Raw genomic sequence first — 19,613 nt, forward strand, 5'->3', positions numbered from 1 at the left:
ACAATGTGTATTTTTTGCCTAAGGTCCGTTAAGTCTTTTAGCCTGGGCGGGGCACACAGCACCAGAGACAAGCGAGGCAGGGTTGAATTGTAGCAAACGTGTGAATCCCTCCCCCACCCCATGCTGGCCTGGAATGCAAAACTGCAGACATTGCGTGTTCTAGGTGGTAGCGAACAGATCTAACCAACGCTCTACCCATTGCTGAAAGAGACCTTGCACCACCTCTGGATGGAGAAGTTAATCGTGATCCACTAGGTATCTTCGGCTAGGTGTGTCCGCACTGGCTCTCAGTGAGCCTGCCAGGTCTTGAACCACCAGGGATATGCCCTGACATTCCAGCCATCTCCAGAGGCGCAAGGACTCTTGCCAAAGGGTCCATGACCCCCCCTGCCCTGTGTCTTGCAATACCCACATGGCAGTGGTTTTGTCCAGGAACACCTACACTAGCTTTCCCTTGATGGAGGATAGAAAGGCTATCAATGGGCTATCAATGCCAGGTGAACGTCCTGGTGCTCCAGTAGAATTATGTGGAGTCCGGATTCCGTAGAGACCAGAAGCTTCTAATCCACACATCTCCTATCTAGCTGCCGCTCCCAGGAGTGACACATCTGTCACTACTGCCAGTCTGGTTGAGGAAGGGACAGGGGTCTGCTGCAGAACCAATCGAGGTTCATTAAAGACCACTGCAGATCTTTTGCAGTTCCCTCCGAGACCTGGACCATGTGAGAGAGATTCCCTTGATGCTGTGCCTACTGGAACTTCACGTCCTACTGCAGAGCTCGCATATGCCATCGGGCATGTGTAACAAGCAGGATGTAGGAGACCATGAAGCTTGGCAGCCTCAGATTCATTCTCACCGAAACCCAGGATGTAGGCTGAAACATCAGTATCATAGCTTGAACATCCTGGACTCGCTGTTTGGGAGGATAAGCCCAAAACTGCACTGTGACCAGGTCAGCTGATGAAAGGTAGCATCTGAGAAGGAATCAGGTGTGACTTCGGCACACAGATAGTGAACCCCAGAGAGTGCAGGTCTGCCGTAGTCTGGAGGTGGGAGACAACTGCCTGCAGCGAGCCCGTCTTCAACAGCCAGTCATCGAGGTATAGGAAGACTAGTACCCCTGATCTCCGCAGGTGAGCTGAAATCACCACCATCACCTTGGTGAACACCTGAGGGGCGCTGGAAAGACCATAAGGGAGCATTATAAACTGAAAGTGCTTGTGGCCCACAATGGACTGCAGGTAACACCTGGAGGCAGGCAGCATTGGAATTTGGAAGTATGCGTCCTGCAAGTCCAATGCTACCATCCAGTCTCCGGGGTCGAGGGCACACAGGACTTAAGCGAGCGCAAACAGTTTGAATTTCTCCTTTTTGTGGAAGAAACTGAGAGGTAATGTCTAGGAGAGAATGTGGTCCTCTGCCCTTTTTGGGCACCAGAAAGTTGCAAGAATAACAACTACAATATACTTCTTGCATCGGCACCCTCTCTATGGCTCCCGTGGCCAAGAGAGCTGCCACTTCCTGACAGGATACAGAGAGATGGTCCTACATCAGCCTGTAGCAAATCGGTGGGCTGGGTGGAGGGGTAGACACGAAGGGGAGGAAGTAGCCCCTTCAGACAATCTGAAGAACACAGCAGTCTGATGTTATTGACCTCCAGTGCTGCAGGTGATGGAGTATCCTGCCTTCCACAGGTGGCCATGCTGGTTCGAGGGCGAATTAAAGATGTTTGAAGGTTGCAGCTACCGGGGGAGTGGTGGACTCGCCCGACCTCTGGGTGCCTGATCCCTAAAGTCTGGAGGTACAGCTTCATTGCCCGTGCAGAGGTTGGCATGCCTGTGTGCCTTGGTGGCTGGTTGGGTAAAGACATGGCTGGAAGCACCTTCTGTGGCCACAAAAGGAGCAACAGGCAGACTGGGGTTGGGGGGGCCATGAAAATGCGCAAGGAGCTGGCCGTAGCTCTGCACTCTAACGTTGAGTCTGCTTGTGTCCTAAGAGATGTGAGTTATCAAAGGGCATGTCCATAAGCGAGGTTTGACATCCCCTACAAAGTCAGTTTTTGCACCGTAAGGCCACGGACAAAGAAAGCATTTGGCCTAGCGAGTCGGTCATGTCCAGCCCACATCTGATCGTAAACTTGGATGCATCTCTCCCATGTGGCATAGCATGGGAGAGTATGTCCTGTGCCTCCTCCTGGAACTTGTATACAGAAGAGTATATCTTTCAACTATTACAGGACCCTTCCCATAACTTTCTTTATTCCAACACCACAAACATTGACTTCACTCTTAATGATAAAATCGCACACGTAGAGCGTCTTGAAAAGAAACTGGTACAGCCCGCCTACACGGCCACCTGTTGACCAAGTATCTACAGGCAAACATTATCCCGGTTGGACTACAAGTACGTAACGAACCAGCCATTCTGTGGATGTACCGAAGTTTAAAGAAGGATTTAGCTTTGTTTCCAACAATTGGTCTCGGCACTGGATGGTGCTGGGGGTGGAGACAGCAACAGAACAAGTACAGATTCTCATAGGACAAATCCCTGCCCTGAAAATTGAAATCTCAGGAGATTCCACACTCACCAACGCAAAAGACACCTTGGAACATTTGGGGAAAACTTTGAAAGATTTTGAGACAACCGCCCAGACTAGGATATTGGAGAAACTAGCAAAGGACATTCGATATTACGAGAAGCACAAGTTACTTACCTTTGGTAACGATATATTTGTAAGCAACAGTAGTTAGTGTTAGATTCTTTACCTTAGAATATCCCCAGGCGTCAGACTGGATCCGAAAAGTTTTGCGTAGCAGTACCCCTGCGCGTCGGTAGGCGTCGTCAGGGGCTCCGCGTCCGTCGTCGTGGTCGCCGGGATGATGTCGTCAGAGTACTTAGACGCCGCCCTCGCGCGCTGACGTCAGTTCTTGTACATAGCTTTCCACGCCAGGAACGCAGAGCCATGCCAGAGACCGACACTGGTGCCATAAAACTAGGGCCCTCAAAGGGAAATACCTTCACCCTAGATATCGGTCCGCAGAACGGGGAGGATGTTTGGGGGGGGTAAGGAATCTAACACTAACTACTGTTTCTTACAGATAAATCGTAACTTGTGCATCTGAAAGAAACAGGTTGGATTCCTTACCTTAGAATAGATACCCCAGCAATACCAACCCCGGTGGAGGATCTGCGGACCAAGATCGCACCATAAAGTCCTGGAGAACGGAATGGCCGAAAAAGCCATCTCTCCGGACTTGGCTGTCCAGGCAGTAGTGTCTAGCAAAAATGTGTGCAGCGAGGCCCACGTAGCTGCCTGACAGATGTCCTGCAAGGGGACTCCCCGACCCAGGGCAGTGGAAGCCGCCTGGCAGAGGTGATGGCTACTAGGAATGCAGTCTTAAGAGTAAGAAGACAAAGAGGGCAATTGTGAAGTGGCTCAAAAGGAGCGCACATCAGAAATGTAAGAACAAGGTTCAAGTCCCACTGAGGCATCACGAAAGGAACAGGAGGCAACATGTGCGTGATGCCCTTCAAGAATCTATTAACAATAAGGGACTTGAAAAGAGAAGGCTGATCAGGAAGCCTCAAGAAGGCAGAAATGGCAGAGAGGTAGCCCTTAAGAGTGCCCAGAACAGAGCCCTGCTGGGCAAGAGAAAGAAGGAAGAGGAGAACCTCTGAAGGGGGGGGGAGCAGAGAGAGGATCCACAGCCTTTGCTGTGCACCATGCCACAATATTGTTCCACCTGCAGGCGTACACCGATTTTGTGGAGGGATGCCTGGCTGCCAGAATCACATCACATACTTCAGGCCTCAACTGCTGCCGCTCAATCTCCACGCATGGAGGTGGAGGCTGGACAGGTTTGGGTGGAGGACCGTCCCCTGCTGCTGCGACAGAAGGTCCTCCTGAAGAGGCAGATGAATCGGAGGATCGACTGACATGCTGAGTAGCTCGGGATACCAGTATCTTTGTGCCCAGTCCGGAGCCACAAGGATGACTTGGGCCCGGTCACGCCTGATCTTCTTCAGCACTCTGGGCAGAAGTGGTGTAGGCAGAAAGGCATACAACAGACCGCAGCTCCACTCTCGACGAAAAGCGTCTCCGAGCGAGTGCCGCCTTGGAAAATCCAACGCGTAGAACTGATGACATTGCGCGTTCTCTTCGATGGCGAATAGATCTAACCAAGGCTCTCCCCACTGCCGAAAGAGGCCTTGCGCCACGTCCGAGTTCAGACGTCATTCGTGATCCATCATGCACCGGCGGCTGAGTTCGTCTGCCCTGGCGTTCAGGGAACCTGCCCGGTGTTGAGCCACCAGGGTGACGCCCTAGTGTTCCAGCCATGTCCAGAGGCGCAGAGCCTCCTGACAAAGGGTCCACGACCCCACCCCGCCCTGTTTGTTGCAGTACCACATGGCGGTGGTGTTGTCCATGAACACCTGCACTACACTTCCCCGGACAGAGGGAAGGAATGCTTTCAGTGCAAGCCGGATGGCCCGCAGCTCCAGAAGGTTGATGTGGAGCCGGGACTCCGCCGGAGACCAGAGGCTTCTGATCTCTTGGGCTCCCAGACGGGTCCGCGGGGCCCGAAGGCACCTCACCGGGACCCGACGGAGGGAAGCGTGACCTCATGGCCGTGAGGAAGGCGCTGATCTCCTCCGGCATCACGTTCAGCCCAGGGATTGGCGGGTGTGGAGCTGGACGCGGCGCTTGCGGCACCGGCGGAGCCGCATGGGCGGTGTCGCCCGAACCCCCGGCCGCGTCGCGCGAGTGTCGGGGGGGGAGTCAGAAGAGCGGTGTCGCTTCTTCGACTTCTTGTGCCTCGACTTACCTGAGGACTTTGAACCCGACGAGTGGTGTCAACTCGCCGAGCTCTGATGACTGTGGCCCCGCGACCGGTCCCTCGACCTCCTTCTGGACCCGGACCTCGAGCGGCGCGGGGCTGACTGCCGGATCTCGACTCGCTTACGGGACCGCTCCCGCCTAGCTTTCGACGTCAAGGCCCGACAGTCGGGGCACGACTTGTCATCATGGTCGGCCCCGAGGCAATAAAGGCACCGACGGTGGGGGTCGGTAACCGGCCTCAGTAGGTTACAGTCGTCACAGGGCTTGAACCTGGGCATCCCTACCGGCACCGGAGTCGATAAACGACTCGAGAAGATCCAAAATAGATCAAAAACGACGACGGACGCGGAGCCGCAGACGACGCCTAGCGGCGCGGAGGGGTACTGCTACGCAAAACTTTCCGGTTCCAGTCTGACGCCTGGGGATATTCTAAGGTAAGGAATCTAACACTAACCTGTTTCTTTCAGATGAAAAATACATAGCCGTATCTACAAGAGAACTACTACAAGCAAGAAAGCCAGGGACGATTCAACAACAGGGGCAGAGGAGGATACCGGGGCCATAGGAACTACACTACCTTTTCGGATTCATCCTACAGCACAGACCGCGACAACGAGCAGCCTGGACCCAGTGGAGACTATAGCTATCAGGATACCTGGCATCAATCCCAAGGATCTTATCCGCCTTTTTTAGGGGAAGGCCATTGGAGACCACCGAGGGGCCATGGTGGACCTTGGCCCAAAGGATTACAGCGGGGACAGCCAGTGACCAGTGGCAACTGGGAGAGAGACGTTGCAAAATACAGAAATAGGTCCGCTTACAATAAGTTGCTGAATCCTAAGGTGCAGGAAAAATATGTAAATCTGTAGGACCCCCGTCTGTGCAAAAGACCCCACCAGAGGGATTATGTAGGAGATAAATGAGGCACAGAATGTAAAGTCAGACCCATGCACAGATCCCTTGAGGTGCAAGCTTCATGCTATGAATGTGCGCTTCCAGGTCCTGGAGTGCGGGGAACATGTGTGAAGCCATTCAGTGCCAATTCATACAAAGTGCACCCATGTCTCGTTGGATGACTTCAATGGACGGGGTGAAGTCGGAAACCTCTGACTTTTTGCTCTTTTTTCTGTCGGTGGGACTTACCTGAATGCCTAGATGACATTGACTGTGACGGAGATCGATGACCCAGCGACCGGTCACGGAACTTTCCTCTTGACCAAGATCGAGACTGTCATGGCGTTGAATGTCAAGCGGCAAGGAGTTTGAGGGACTGCTCCCTCAAGGCCTTGGGGTGCATAGGGCAGCATTCAACGCAGCCCTTCACGTTGTAGTCATGCTTGAGGCACCAGGGGCAAACAAGAGGTGGCTCTGTCACCGATAGGTAAGAAAACTGCGGCTAGTATTCTCTTATCAGATTTTTGTGATCTGGTCTAGGTAGTATTAATTGTTCTGGGAGTGGTTCTTGAATATGCCTTTATGGTTTGTCTGTTTTGAGACTGATACTATTGGTGAAATGGTTGGTGTTGAACATGATACAGGCTGCTGCCTGCGTTGTTTGCAGGACTCCTGGCAAATTTGCAATTTCAGCATCTGTTTTTATACCCTGCAGTGCTCCATCTACATGTTTTCCGAACAGAGATTAACAATCAAATGGCATATCTAGAATTTTACTCGGTACCTCTGGTCTGAAGGATGTACAGCATAGCCATCCTTGACTTCTTAAGACAGCCGGTCCGGCAAGTTAAATAATGGAGCAGCTATATCCATATATGCATCAATAATCGCTGCTGATATTCACCCCCCCCTTTTTAGGTCTCACGTGGCGTACTGCGCACATGCGCAGTCGAGCTAGCGAGATTTTATGTCTTGAGTGAACTTCACTAGCGAGGGTTAAGCCCCACCCCTCTTCTCCATTGGCTGGCCTCCTAAACGGTGGCCAGCCATTGGAGAAGAGGTCCTAGTGACGTTCTTCTTTCTCTCTAAGCCCCGTCCTTTTCAGACTGGATTCCTTGTCTTAGGTTTGTGGTAAAAGCTTTCTTATCTTCTTTATGGGTCCAGATGGCCCCATAAAGAAGATAAGGAACCTTTTATGCCAGCAGCAAGTCAGTCTGAAAGGGACGGGGCTGGCGAGCGCTTGCGCTTGACAAGGTATACAAACCTACATTCCTGTTACCTGCAGGATGGGTCACATGCACCGCATCGCACCGTTGTGGATGGCAACCCCTACTGCGGAGAGTTCCCTAACATCATTACTGATTAGCAAGCCGGCGACGGTTCTTTAAACTAGTCCATCATTCAAAGTAGTTCAGCCCATCTGTCTGGTCTCCTGCGAGATCAGGAAAACAGCGTGCACTCGTGGCACCTTCCCCCGCGCCTGCCTCTGAAGAACCAGGCCTTTATGGGCCTAGCGGCGCAGGGCAAGCCTAAATCTCCGAGTTCACCTGCTTTGTTGTACAGAGACACGGGACACTCTGTTGAGCGTAGACAACAGGATTTATTTAGCTGCAGCTATGCACAGTGATCCTAGAAGTACACCAATGGTATGTTCTCAGGAGACTGCCCCTTTACCAATGAAAAGATATGTTTTTTGGGAAAAACAAGACGTCACATGATTAAATTATCCACCCCCTTAAGTCATGTTTTGACTAACCCCACAGGTGATTCAATAATGGTGTCCCTGAGTTAATCAACAGTGGTAGACATGTTTGTGTATTGTAAAAGAGGTCAATTTGCAAGGTAGGATAAAACGGGAAGAAGGACAATGAAAACCAACAGGTAGTTTGAAACAAGGATTAGTGAGTCGTGACAAGAATACTGAAGGCCAACAGGCACTTTGGATAAGCATTAGTGAGTCGGACTGGTTCCTGGAATCGACTTCACCTCAAGGATAGAGGGGTCATTTGATACGTGGCAGTACAAAGGGCAAGAGTTTTCTGTTTGTCGCGCTGCCTGAGTGAGGGCAACACAAAATGGTGGTGAAACACAAAATGGAGTCGGAACCGAATTTCCTCAGACCCTCCTTTTGCCATTACGCAGGCAATACATAAACTCACGTTACTCTGAGTCTATTTCAATAGCCATAATGTCTTTTAGCTGTTGTTGCAACATCATTTGTATGTTTTCTGTTTGCTGCGAAATGGGTCTTGGCACACATATGGTGGCACAAAAGCCACAGATGGCGGGACCACATTGTAGGCAGAGGCAACATGAAAAGACAATGGCTAAAATCATTCCAATGAAAGTTAGTATTTTCCATCCCCATGTGGACAGTAATCCCCCAAACCATCCCATCAGAGACCAACTTCCAGGGTGGAATACATTGTGGGCGGCACACGTAGTGCTGGAGAAGCGGCATGTCTGAGGGGAGGGGGGAGGGTAGGGGGAGGGATGGGGAAGGGCCCGGTGTGAGCATGTTGAGGGGAGGGGGGAGAGAGAGTTGGATGTTCGGTTACTTGGTCTATTGAAAGGCAAGGAGTCTATGTCTACCATGCTTGAGGATTAAACGGCTGGTGCCCTGAGGAAATGTGCTGCTAGGTGGCGACGATGTGACACCTGTCACCAAAACGGCTGGGCACTGCACACTGAGATTACCGGAAGTACACGACGCAATATTCTATTTTGTCTGCATAGGCACATAGGACATAACTCGAGCAACATGCCTTTGGGGATACTCTGAAAATGATGTATGTTTTTTTACTGCTTGAAACCTCAATAAAATCTGTTTAAAATCAGAGACCAACTTCCTTCGTCCTGGTGGATGGACTCAGCAATGTGGTGTAATTTAGAGATGGCCTGGTATACTGTAGGTGCGTTATTAGGTATGTAAACGCAGCAGCTGGATCCGATCAATTTACAGACTCCACCACGGTCTGCAAGAATGATGTCTAACACCATTCTGTTCTGTAATGTCATAAGGCGATCCACTTGAAGCTCTCGGCGGTTATGTTACTCAGTGCTCCTACAGTTTAATTTATGGTTGCTTCAACTACTCGAATGAGATGTCTGATATTTCTACTATTGGCCATAGGGCCCCAAAATGGGAGGAATCCTTTAAGGAAGTCGCCTCCCTCTTGTTCTGCTGTATCTTTTTGATCAAAGACATCTCTCTTATACTTATTTCTATGATGTCCTGAAGGAGCGGTATATGTTGGAGGGAGGAGAAAAGCCATATAACAAGTTCCTGAGAAAACAGCTGGTAGCCATGTATAAGCTCTATCATGGCAAACGAAATATGTTCCCTGAGATGCTACCAGTGGCGGAAAAGTTTGGGATGCATAGGTATATGTAATGTTACAAGTGCTTTTTCCCAATTGGGCCTTAAGACTCTGACCATTTCTTTGGAGACATAGGTGACCTTGGTGGGGTACAGTATATATAGGTGGAGATCTTTTCTTTTTGGCTCTATCTGTAAGACTTGTGACGTAATGTGTCACGTTCCAATCAATGTATGCTTGTCGTTCGTCAGTGGGGAATTCATTAAATTTGTTGTAGTGTTTTGACATAGCCACTATTCCTTTTATTAGCGCGTCATGACGAACGTCAACTCCATCCCTATATGGACTAACAGGATGTCGATGCTGGTTCTCATAGGCATTGGCAAACATAGAGGTGTAAGCCCAAGCAGATCCTTTTAGGGAGAAGGGGAGAACTAAATATGGCATTCCTTTATCTGTATTATGGGGTAAAAGTCCACAAACCCAACAGTCCGTGGTATTGATTACCAATTGATGCTGGTGTAACAATTGAATGAATGAATTATTGAGATATTCCATTCTCCTAATTGGCTCATGCTCCGGTAGTGTACGAAATTGGTGTGGGGAAGCAGTAGTGTGAAAAGGTATGGGCTGGGAGGTAGATATATGTTTGTGCTGTATAATGTTAACAATCCAACCCACACATGCTAATATAATACATATAGAGATTAAAATACACAATGTTATACCACATCTGGTATATAATAATTTGCAATATTTTGATATTATATTCTTTTCATTATTTCTTTCTAATATAGCAGAATCCATCTTCTAGGTGGTGCTCGTAGCAGTCTTTCTTCTTCACTTAGCCGTGATTTTCAGCCGTCCTATGACACTGCAAGTCCCGCAGACCTATTGTCACTACTCGGGTCTCTAACTAAGGCTCTTACCACGACCCTGCAACCTAATTAGATGGTCAGTATCTCAAAAAGCACAAAATAGGTTTCTTAATTGTCCTTAGTTACTCTAGATCTCAAATTGTATCTTGTTTTGTTCGGCACAGTCTGATTCTGAAAAAGTGTCTCTGGATTAGTTGTGTTCAACCTCAGATGTTGTGGGACAGCTTCCTGCAAGACGTCATCATCTTCTTTTTCAGACTGAGTCCAATACAGGTGTGCATCGCTAAAAGGTACAAATCGAGGAATCCTTTCACTTTCAAAATCACCAATACCTTTGCGGACCCACTGGTCATAAGGCAAAGGCAAGGGTACCTTTTTACAATGCACACCATGAATCCAGTTCTTTTTGCCGACCACCTTTACAGCTGTTCGCGTTGTCAGTAAGATCTGACAAGGCCTTCTCCAGCGAGGTTCCAAATTCTTTGATCGGTGAAAATTTTTCACACACACCCAGTCCCCTGGGTGTAGGCCATGTCCTGGATCAGTTGAAGCCTGAGGCAAGGCGTCTTGTACCTGTTGGTGAAGGCCATGCAATTTAGTGGTGAGGTCATGTAAATAATCAATTAACAATGGGTACTCTAAGTCAGAATATTTCTTTGGCCTTGGGACTCCCCAAACATTTTCTGGGCGTCCAAACACAACCTCGTAGGGACTGAGTCCCATACGGGAATGAACAGTTGTTCGAGTGGACAATAGTGCTAAGGGTAAAGCATCGGGCCATGCAAGACCCGTCCTGGCCTGTATTTTTGCTAGTTTGAGTTTGAGTACCATTATAGCATTCCACTAAACCTGCTGACTGAGGGTGATTTGCTGCATGAAATTTCTGTCTTATTCCAAGACCTGCACATACTTTCTGCATTATCTGGCCTACGAATTCACTTCCGTAATCGCTCCAGAGGATTTGGGGCAAGTCGAACCTCGGGAAAAACTCCTTCAAAAGAACTTTGGCTGTAGATGGAGCAGTATTGTCCTTTAGGGGGTAGGCCTCTATCCATCTAGAAAAGGCACATACCACCACAAGGACATACTTAAGGTTATTACATCGCTCCATGTGAATATAATCTATTTGCAACACCTCAAAAGGATATATTGAGGGAGAAAAATGACCTGCTGGGGTTGGTGTTCCTTTTCCTGGGTTATGCATCAAACAAACAATACAATGTTTATCTAGATTGTCCGCACATTTTGGAATACCTTCATTCTGCCATACAGGAGCCAGAAGTTTGCATATTCCTTTAGCACTGATGTGAGCTGGACCATGTGCCATGGTAACAACCCGCAGCACATAGGCATCTGGTAGCAGCCAGCGCTGATGTTCAGACAATTCTGTCCAACACCCTATTGTGTCTAACTTTCCTATAGTCTCTTTCCACTCATTTAATTCTTTCTCTGTGGCTTCTTCCTGAATCATTTTCACACTTTCTATTGTGTCCTCACACATCCCTCCTTGTCTGACCCATCTAGCAGGGCCTGCAACATACATGCGGCTTGTAACGTCTCTGGCTGTTTCTTTCACTGTTTGGTCTGCAAACGCATTTCCTTGACCCACATCATCAGTAATCTTCTTATGTGCACTACACTTGATAATTGCTATCTGAGTAGGCAAGGTAAGTGATTCGAGAAGGTCATTCACCAACTCGCCATACTGTATCTTAGCACCATGGGAGGTGAGAAATCCTCTCTCCCTCCATAAGCGGCCAAAACTATGGGCCACTCCAAACACGTATTGACTATCTGTGAACACATTCACTCTTTTTCCTTTAGCCAATACACAAGCTCTAGTAAGAGCTATCAATTCAGCTGCCTGAGCGGAATTCTGTCTAATACGTGCAGTTTCTACAACTGTATACAAAGTCGTAACTGCATAGGCTGAGGTCGTCTCACCATTTGGGAGTTTAAAACAAGAGCCATCAACCCATAGGATTCCATCTGGATTCAAAAGTGGAGTATCTTTCAGATCAACTCTACCCTTTGTCTCTTCTGTACGGAAGAAACAATCATGTTGTTCTTGATTATCTGTTTCTTCTGGGATCGGTATCAATGTGGCTGGGTTTAGGGTATTGCATCTTCTAATATGCACATGACTAGCCAAAAGTGTCAGTTCGAACCCTGACAAACGAGCACTAGTGAGGTGCTGAGTCTTTGTCCTATTCAGAAGGATATCTACTGCATGTGGCACCATGACAATAAGAGCATTATCTAACACCAATCCAGCAGATTGTTGAATGGACACTGCCGTTGCTGCTGTGGCTCTCAAACAACTAGGTAATGCTTTGGCCACTGGGTCTAGTGTGGCTGAAAAATAAGCACATGGGCGTTGCTTATCCCCAAATTGTTGTGTTAAAACTGACAATGCACAACCTTCTCTCTCATGGACATAAAGTGTAAAGGGCTTACTGTAATCAGGAGTACCTAACACAGGAGCAGAACACAGGGCAGTACGTAAATCATTAAAACTTTTCTGACATTCTGCAGTCCAAGGGAGAGGTTGGGGTGTATCTTTAAGGGTGAGTGCCACTAAAGGTTTTGCTAACAAAGAAAAGTTCGGAATCCATTGTCTACAATAAGAGGTAATGCCCAGGAAGGCACGTACCTCCTTTTGTGTGCTTGGGACAGACATTTGAGCAATTGCTTGGATACGCTCTGGAGTGAATTGTCTTCCCTCTTTTGACAAGAGATGACTTAAATAGGTAACTTTTTCCCGGCAATATTGCATCTTAGAGGGTGAAACCTTGTGGTCAAGATCAGCCAAGTGTCGTAACAGGGTAATAGTAGCCTGTTTACAAATATCTTCAGAATCAGCAGAAATCAACAAATCATCTATATACTGAATAAGAGTGGCTCCTGAAGGTAAAGTGAGAGTATCGAGCTGTGTTTTTAAAGCTTGACTATAAATGGAGGGACTCTCACAATAGCCTTGAGGAGCGCGTGTAAATCGGAAGCTTCGGCCTCCTAAAGAGAAGCCGAAAATATCTCTACTTTCTTCGGCAATGGGGATACTGAAGAATGCATTTTTCAAATCGATTACAGAAAACCAAGTAGCAGAAGCAGGTACCGTTGTCAATAGGGCAGTGATATTTGGGACAACGGGAAATTGAGGTATCACGATCTTGTTGACCTCCCGGAGATCGATCACAAAGCAATAAACGAGGGGTTGGGAAGAATAAGTACGTTTAAGAATAGGTATAACAGGACTATTGCATATATTCCCTCTTGTCTCTTCAATCACACCTTTCTGAATTAAATCATAAATAATAGCCAAAAGAGCTTTTTCACCATCGTTGGAAACTTTGTACTGGGGGATGCGTGGTAACTTAATATTGGGTTTGAGGGTGACAACGTAAGGTGGGATTTGCAAAAGGCCAACCTCATTAGGACCTGCAGCCCAAAGAGTAGTAGGAAGAGAATGTAACTCAGGGGGAAGTTTGTCTTTAGACAGATACACTGGGGAAATCAATTCCCTACCCAAAGTGATGTGTACACCAGAAGGAGAATAATGTAGGGTTGCATACAATCTTTTTAATAGATCAAGACCCAACACATTTTCCACACAACCAGTTGTTAAAATAAGTGGAGCCTCTAGATCATAAGGACCTATCGAGATGGGCAAAGGTTGAGAAATTGAGTTTTTAACTGGGGCGCCAGAAAATCCTACGGAAATATTCGTTAAGCCAGACAAAGGTGCCCCAGGGAGTTTAGAGGGAATGATAGAACTCTTTGTTGCACCAGTGTCCAATACAAAATGGCTCTGAAACACCTAATGTAACTACCTCAACATAAGGCTCATTCTGATCTACTGGAACTGATATGACTCCCTCACTTTGTCTATGGCTGTCCTAGCTAGTATGAAAATCTTGACTCTCATTCTCGTTATAATAATTATCATTGTAGTATTGAGCAGATTGAGTATTTTGCTGATCAAAATAATTCATGGAAGTTTGAGGGGAAAAAGAACGCTGATGCTGATCATAAGATGATCTACCTCGTCCCCTACCCCTAGGCGTTGACTGATAGCCACTTCAGCTACGTGACCCAGACACATCACCAGTTCGGTGTAATAAAACCGGGCAACTATTCTTGAAGTGACCTTCCTCCTTACAATAAGCACACTGATTAGGACCCAATGGAGACCTTGGAACAAAGGGTTCAGGTTTCTGTAACAGCCTCTGAAATTGAGGAAGTGGCTGATAGGGGCGCTGAGCAGAACGAGGTGGATAAGCTTGCTGTAAAATAACTTTCGTTTTGAGGTCTTTATTTTTCTTTTCTGACTTCTCTTTCTCCTCTAAATCCCTATTTTCATAATATTGAACCATCGTCAAAATTCCCGAAGGCGTTGCCACAGGCCACGCACTTTCGGACATTTTTAGCCTCGTAGATAATTCTGGCAATAAATTAGAGACGAACTTATCCACAAACAATCTTTGGCCACCTGGTGTAGCCATATCTTGTCCACTGTGATCAACAAATGATTCCTCGAAACAAGTAAAGAAATCAGACACAGACTCATCTTTTTTTTGCTTACAGGCGGACAATTTATCCCAATTAACTGCTTGTGCTGGCATTAGAGTCTTCATAAGAGTTATTATTCTGTTGGGCAATTCTGTAATCATTTGTTCTGGCTTAGCTCCACCCACTTGTCTTTGATCTGCTTGGAGGATACCAGCCCAATCACCACCTAATTCAACAGCGTGATCCTCTCTACGAATTTTATTCCATATTTCGGATGGGACTACTTGACCCATCAACATATCTATATCTGATCATTTTAGTGTGCAAGAGGACAATGTTTGCACTAATTCTTTATAATATCCTGCTGGGTTTTTACGCGGATCAGGTAATGCTTGTTTTAACGCAATAACTTCTGATATTTTCCACGGAACATGTACCCAAACTTGCTGGAAATGAGCAAGCACAGGGGGGGTTAGCCCCTGGCACAGCATCGCGCCATATTGGTTGTACCGCTCGCATGGGATATAATTTGTCTGTTGTAACAATTCCTTCTGTCCCTGAATGTTTACAAGATAGAAGATCTCTATATGTTACTAAATTCGATATTGCATCTTTATAATCCTGTCCAATTACTGCTCCAGAAGCTACTTCCCTTCTTAATTCTATTAATCCCCTAGGTGGGCCATATTGTATTTTATTTTCCCACATTTGAATCAATACCTCACACATGAGGTCAAACACATAACGCTGAGTAGATGTAGGCCATTGCATAGCTAGATCTTGAATATCGGATGACCCATACATATTACCATTTGTCATCCATTTTTGAGCCTGAGATTGGAGTATCGTTGCTTCATGAAGATCGAGATGACTCTGACTTCTAAGAGTTCTCTTCATGATAGGGGAATTTGGTACTTTATTCATGAAAGGAGTTAAAGCTGAAAAGAACCTACTATCTTTTCTTCTAACTGATTGTGGAGTAGAAGCTTGTGTTACAGTCGCAGAGGTAGAAACTAGCGTCGTTACAGGAGGTATTACAACAGAACCTGCAGTAGTAACTGGGATCATAGGTTGAGGCACAGGCAGAGGTGGAGGTATAACAGGTAATATAGCAGGTACTGGTGGAGGAACTAAGGCTGGTACATAAGGCGGTGGAGCAGACAACATAAGGGACATTAAGGGATCTTTTTCATTCTCCTCATCTAATGACGGAGTAGGCAGAGCTGGATAAAATGTATCTACTGCCATACGATGTTGTCTATCTGAAACCTCAATCACTTTGATCAGTTTTATTGTTCCTAAATTGCTGGGCAGCCTGTATAACAGACATTTCTTTTTCCTTGCTTTATTTCTTTCTGTTTCGACTCCTTTCGCGAAATGAATCAAACATTGCCAGCCGGGCTTTTCTCTTATCCAACACACATGGCTCAAAACTACCATCCTTCGGCCATTGTAAAATACCATCATTCTTAGTGTATTTTTCCCAAAGGTCGACAAAGATGATAGGACCAGTTCCATGTTTGGAATAAACTTCATATTTTGGAGTCCCCACTGAAGGCACTGGACAAGTGTCGTCTAGTCGGGAATCTCTTAAACAACAACAACACCATCTTTTGAACTTACTGAAACCAGGCATCGTTATTTCACTGGCCTCTTACTAACATCAAGGGGTTAACCAATTTAACACAGTACAAATGTACTCACCCCTCGGCTTCGGTTATTGCAATAATCGAATCAAAGCAAAATCAAAAACAAAGATGTGGGAGCTACCCACAATTACTTAACTAAGTATTCTCTCACGCCAACAGAGGCCCGTCTATCGTCTCGAGATGCCAGTCATCACTAACGCGAACCAAAGCAGGGCGGTGGTCAGGGCAGCAGTCATCAGCAGCCGTCGGAAAGGAGAAGCCACGTTGTAAAGACCTTTGGTCCACTTTTGACATGCAGGGGTCACTTATGTGGTGCGCTTCCTGCGGAATTTTCTCACGTAGCTCCTCACGACCCTCGGGCTTGACCACGACCTTTGACACTGCCCCACGTTGGGCGCCACTTGAAGAACTAGGCCTTTATGGGCCTAGCGGCACAGGGCACGCCTAAATCTCCGAGTTCACCTGCTTTGTTGTACAGAGACACGGGACACTCTGTTAAGCGTAGACAACAGGATTTATTTAGCTGCAGCTATGCACAGTGATCCTAGAAGTACACTAATGGTATGTTCTCAGGAGACTGCTGAGGTTCCATGAATTCTGAGCCCGTTCCATAAAGGTCATGGTTTCATTACGAATTCGATATTAGCGAACCGTAACTAGTTAGTGCGGCAAGTATGAGTGTTTTCGTCATGTTAGACCGATGGATTCACTACGTATTTAGGGATTTCGTTTTGAACCCTTGGGTTCCATTTTGTGTGTGGCAGCCATTTTGTGGTTGCCCTCACATAGGCTGATGACTGTGGATGAATTTAAGTATACGTATACCTTAGCTCCAGTTCGTCCTGACTTCTGTTTGACCTGTGTGAACTGACCCTGTTGCCTGAAGCTGACCTTGTTGAACCAGTTCCTGCCCTTTAGCTGATCTAGATTAAGTATCAGAGCACAGGACGTCGTAAAATTTTACTGCACACAAACATGCCTTATCTTACTTCTATCTGTTTTCTGTTCCTACTTTTATGGTCTATTTATGATATGGGTTGTGGTCCTTTTATTATGGGTTTGTCCGGCTTGTCTAAAGAAGAATGTTGGGTTTGTTCAGTGATTGATCATGGGCCGGACAACGGTAAAATGGGTTTGTCGTTAAGCAATATTTATTGCTGTGGAAACATGTGATTGGTTGAACTGTAAACTAGGAATGTTTGCCTGAAGCACAATGTTTGGCATAAAAAGGGATTACTTGCTTTGTAAAATTGAGCAGTCTCCTGAGAACTCATACCGTGATGATTTCTAGGACTTCTGTTACTGGCTGCAGCCAATAAATTTGAACTTTGATGCCACCAAGAAGAGTCCCGTGTCACTGTATTCTAAGACAGGTGGAACCCGAAGAACACTCCCAACGCGCAAAATTTAAACCAATGAAATGATATGTTTTTTGGGAAAAACAAGACGTCACATGATTAAATTATCCACCCCCTTAAGTCATGTTTTGACTAACGCCACAGGTGATTCAATAATGGTGTCCCTGAGTTAATCAACAGTGGTAGACTGTGTATTGTAAAAGAGGTCAATTTGCAAGGTAGGATAAGGCGGGAAGCAGGACAATGAAAACCAACAGGTGGTTTGAAACAAGGATTAGTGAGTCGAGACAAGAATACTGAAGGCCAACAGGCAGTTTGGATAAGGATTAGTGAGTCGGACTGGTTTCTGGAATCGACTTCACCTCAAGGATAGAGGGGTCATTTGATACGTGGCAGTACGAAGGGCAAGAGTTTTCTGTTCGCCGCGCTGCCTGAGTGAGGGCAACACAAAATGGCGGTGAAACACAAAATGGAGTCGGAACCGAATTTCCTCACCACCCGGTGTCTATCTGTGCTGATTGCTGGGGCGGGGCACTATGGTTCCTGCCGTGACGAGGAGGGCCCATGAGTTCCTGTGGGCAAAGCACCCCTGGGCCACGAACCTAGACACCTCCGGCGGCCGCAACCCATGGCCCACAACTTCTACCCCTCAGTCGGGACCGCAACATCTGCTTCGCTGCCTCTTAGCGGCTTGACTTGCAGTTATGCGCTAAGGCTCATGCACGCCTCCCGGCTGTCTGTAATGAAGTGGGAAACTGCACTAGTGATCAAGTCGACGAATAAATACATAACCAAAGGTTACCACTGCACCGAGGCCACTGATTAACAGGCCACACCTGAGGCAGCCAGGGGTCGGCATGGGACAACATTTATGTTGACCCTGTCGATACCACACGCACTTCCCGAGGTACTCGACCGGGCCGCCGCCTACAACATTGCCAACCGGACACAAGTCCACCCGCACGTCGCCTGAAGCCACTCCTGCTCCGCGACCGCCCCCCCCCCCCCCTTCCCCACGAAACCTGCCCAGGAGCCCGGGCCCCATGGGTACACACAGCCGTGGCCCTCTGAATCCCCGCAACACACCGCCAGGCCAGGAAGGGGGGCCCAGCTCTACCTGTCCTGCCAGATAGATAGGGGAAACAGCTAGAGTGGGGGAGTAACCCACAGTGTGTCCAGAGGAGGACAAAACAGCGAGTCCCTGCACAGAAAGCCAGCCGGAAACGCACAAGCGCACAAAGGGAAAAAAAGAGAAAACATTTGCAGACGCAATCAAAGCGTGGGCGTTCTTGCTTCTCTGAGACTGTTTTTAAAACTTTTTTTTCTGTCTTGAGACCGAGAGAGGGTGAGAAGGATGTCTGATCCGGCCGTCAACGCACACTTGGAGGGTATCATCTACGACTTTGAAGGTTTGTGAGCATTTCCTTTATCGTTCCGCGATCACCACTTTGGGGGTGGGGGGGAGAGTTGCGAGTGGGAGAGACTTGGGGCGGCTCTCAGCGCTGCAGCCCTGTGGAGGAGAGTTCAACATCTGGTGCTGCCATGTGCTTTATCCAGGAGACAGGGCAGGGTGATAAAGGGGCACACCAGGAGCGATTACTGGGGCGATGGGCACACGAAGGACGGGGCGCGGGGACAGGGGACGTGGTATGGGACAGAGAGAGAGGACATTGGACAGAGGAAAATGTGAGGGGGAACCGTAAAGAGATGCCAGGGATAATGTGGGATCTTCGTGTAGGGGTGAAGGCATGGGGGAGAACACGAAAGAGAACGGGTGGCAGAAGCGTGAGACAGGAGAAGATGGGGGCTTGTGATGTAGTCTCACCCGTGTAAGCGCTGGGTCGCCTCTCCTGTACCGCTGTTAAAGTGCTGGCCGCGAGGAAGGGCGCCCAGGACTGAGGCGGCCAGCGAGTGAGCCTGGCAGGAGAGAGAGAGCGAGAGAAAGAAAGCAAGCATGCTGCACAGGCGTGGAAAGTTGCATAAAGGCCCCAGTCACGCCTAGTCTACCCCTCCTGGCTGCGGTAACTCCAGAGACCCTGCCTGGTCCCCAGCCCGTTGTTTTCTCTAACACGGATCTCACTTCCCCATTTGAGCGTCACCCAAGGGCTACCTTGGAAAAGTGGCAAGGACGGAGCAGTATATTGATAGCTGCAGGCTGTGTTAG

The sequence above is a fragment of the Lissotriton helveticus genome, chromosome 4_1, assembly GCF_964261635.1.
Source record: "Lissotriton helveticus chromosome 4_1, aLisHel1.1, whole genome shotgun sequence".
In the NCBI taxonomy this organism is placed as follows: domain Eukaryota; kingdom Metazoa; phylum Chordata; class Amphibia; order Caudata; family Salamandridae; genus Lissotriton; species Lissotriton helveticus.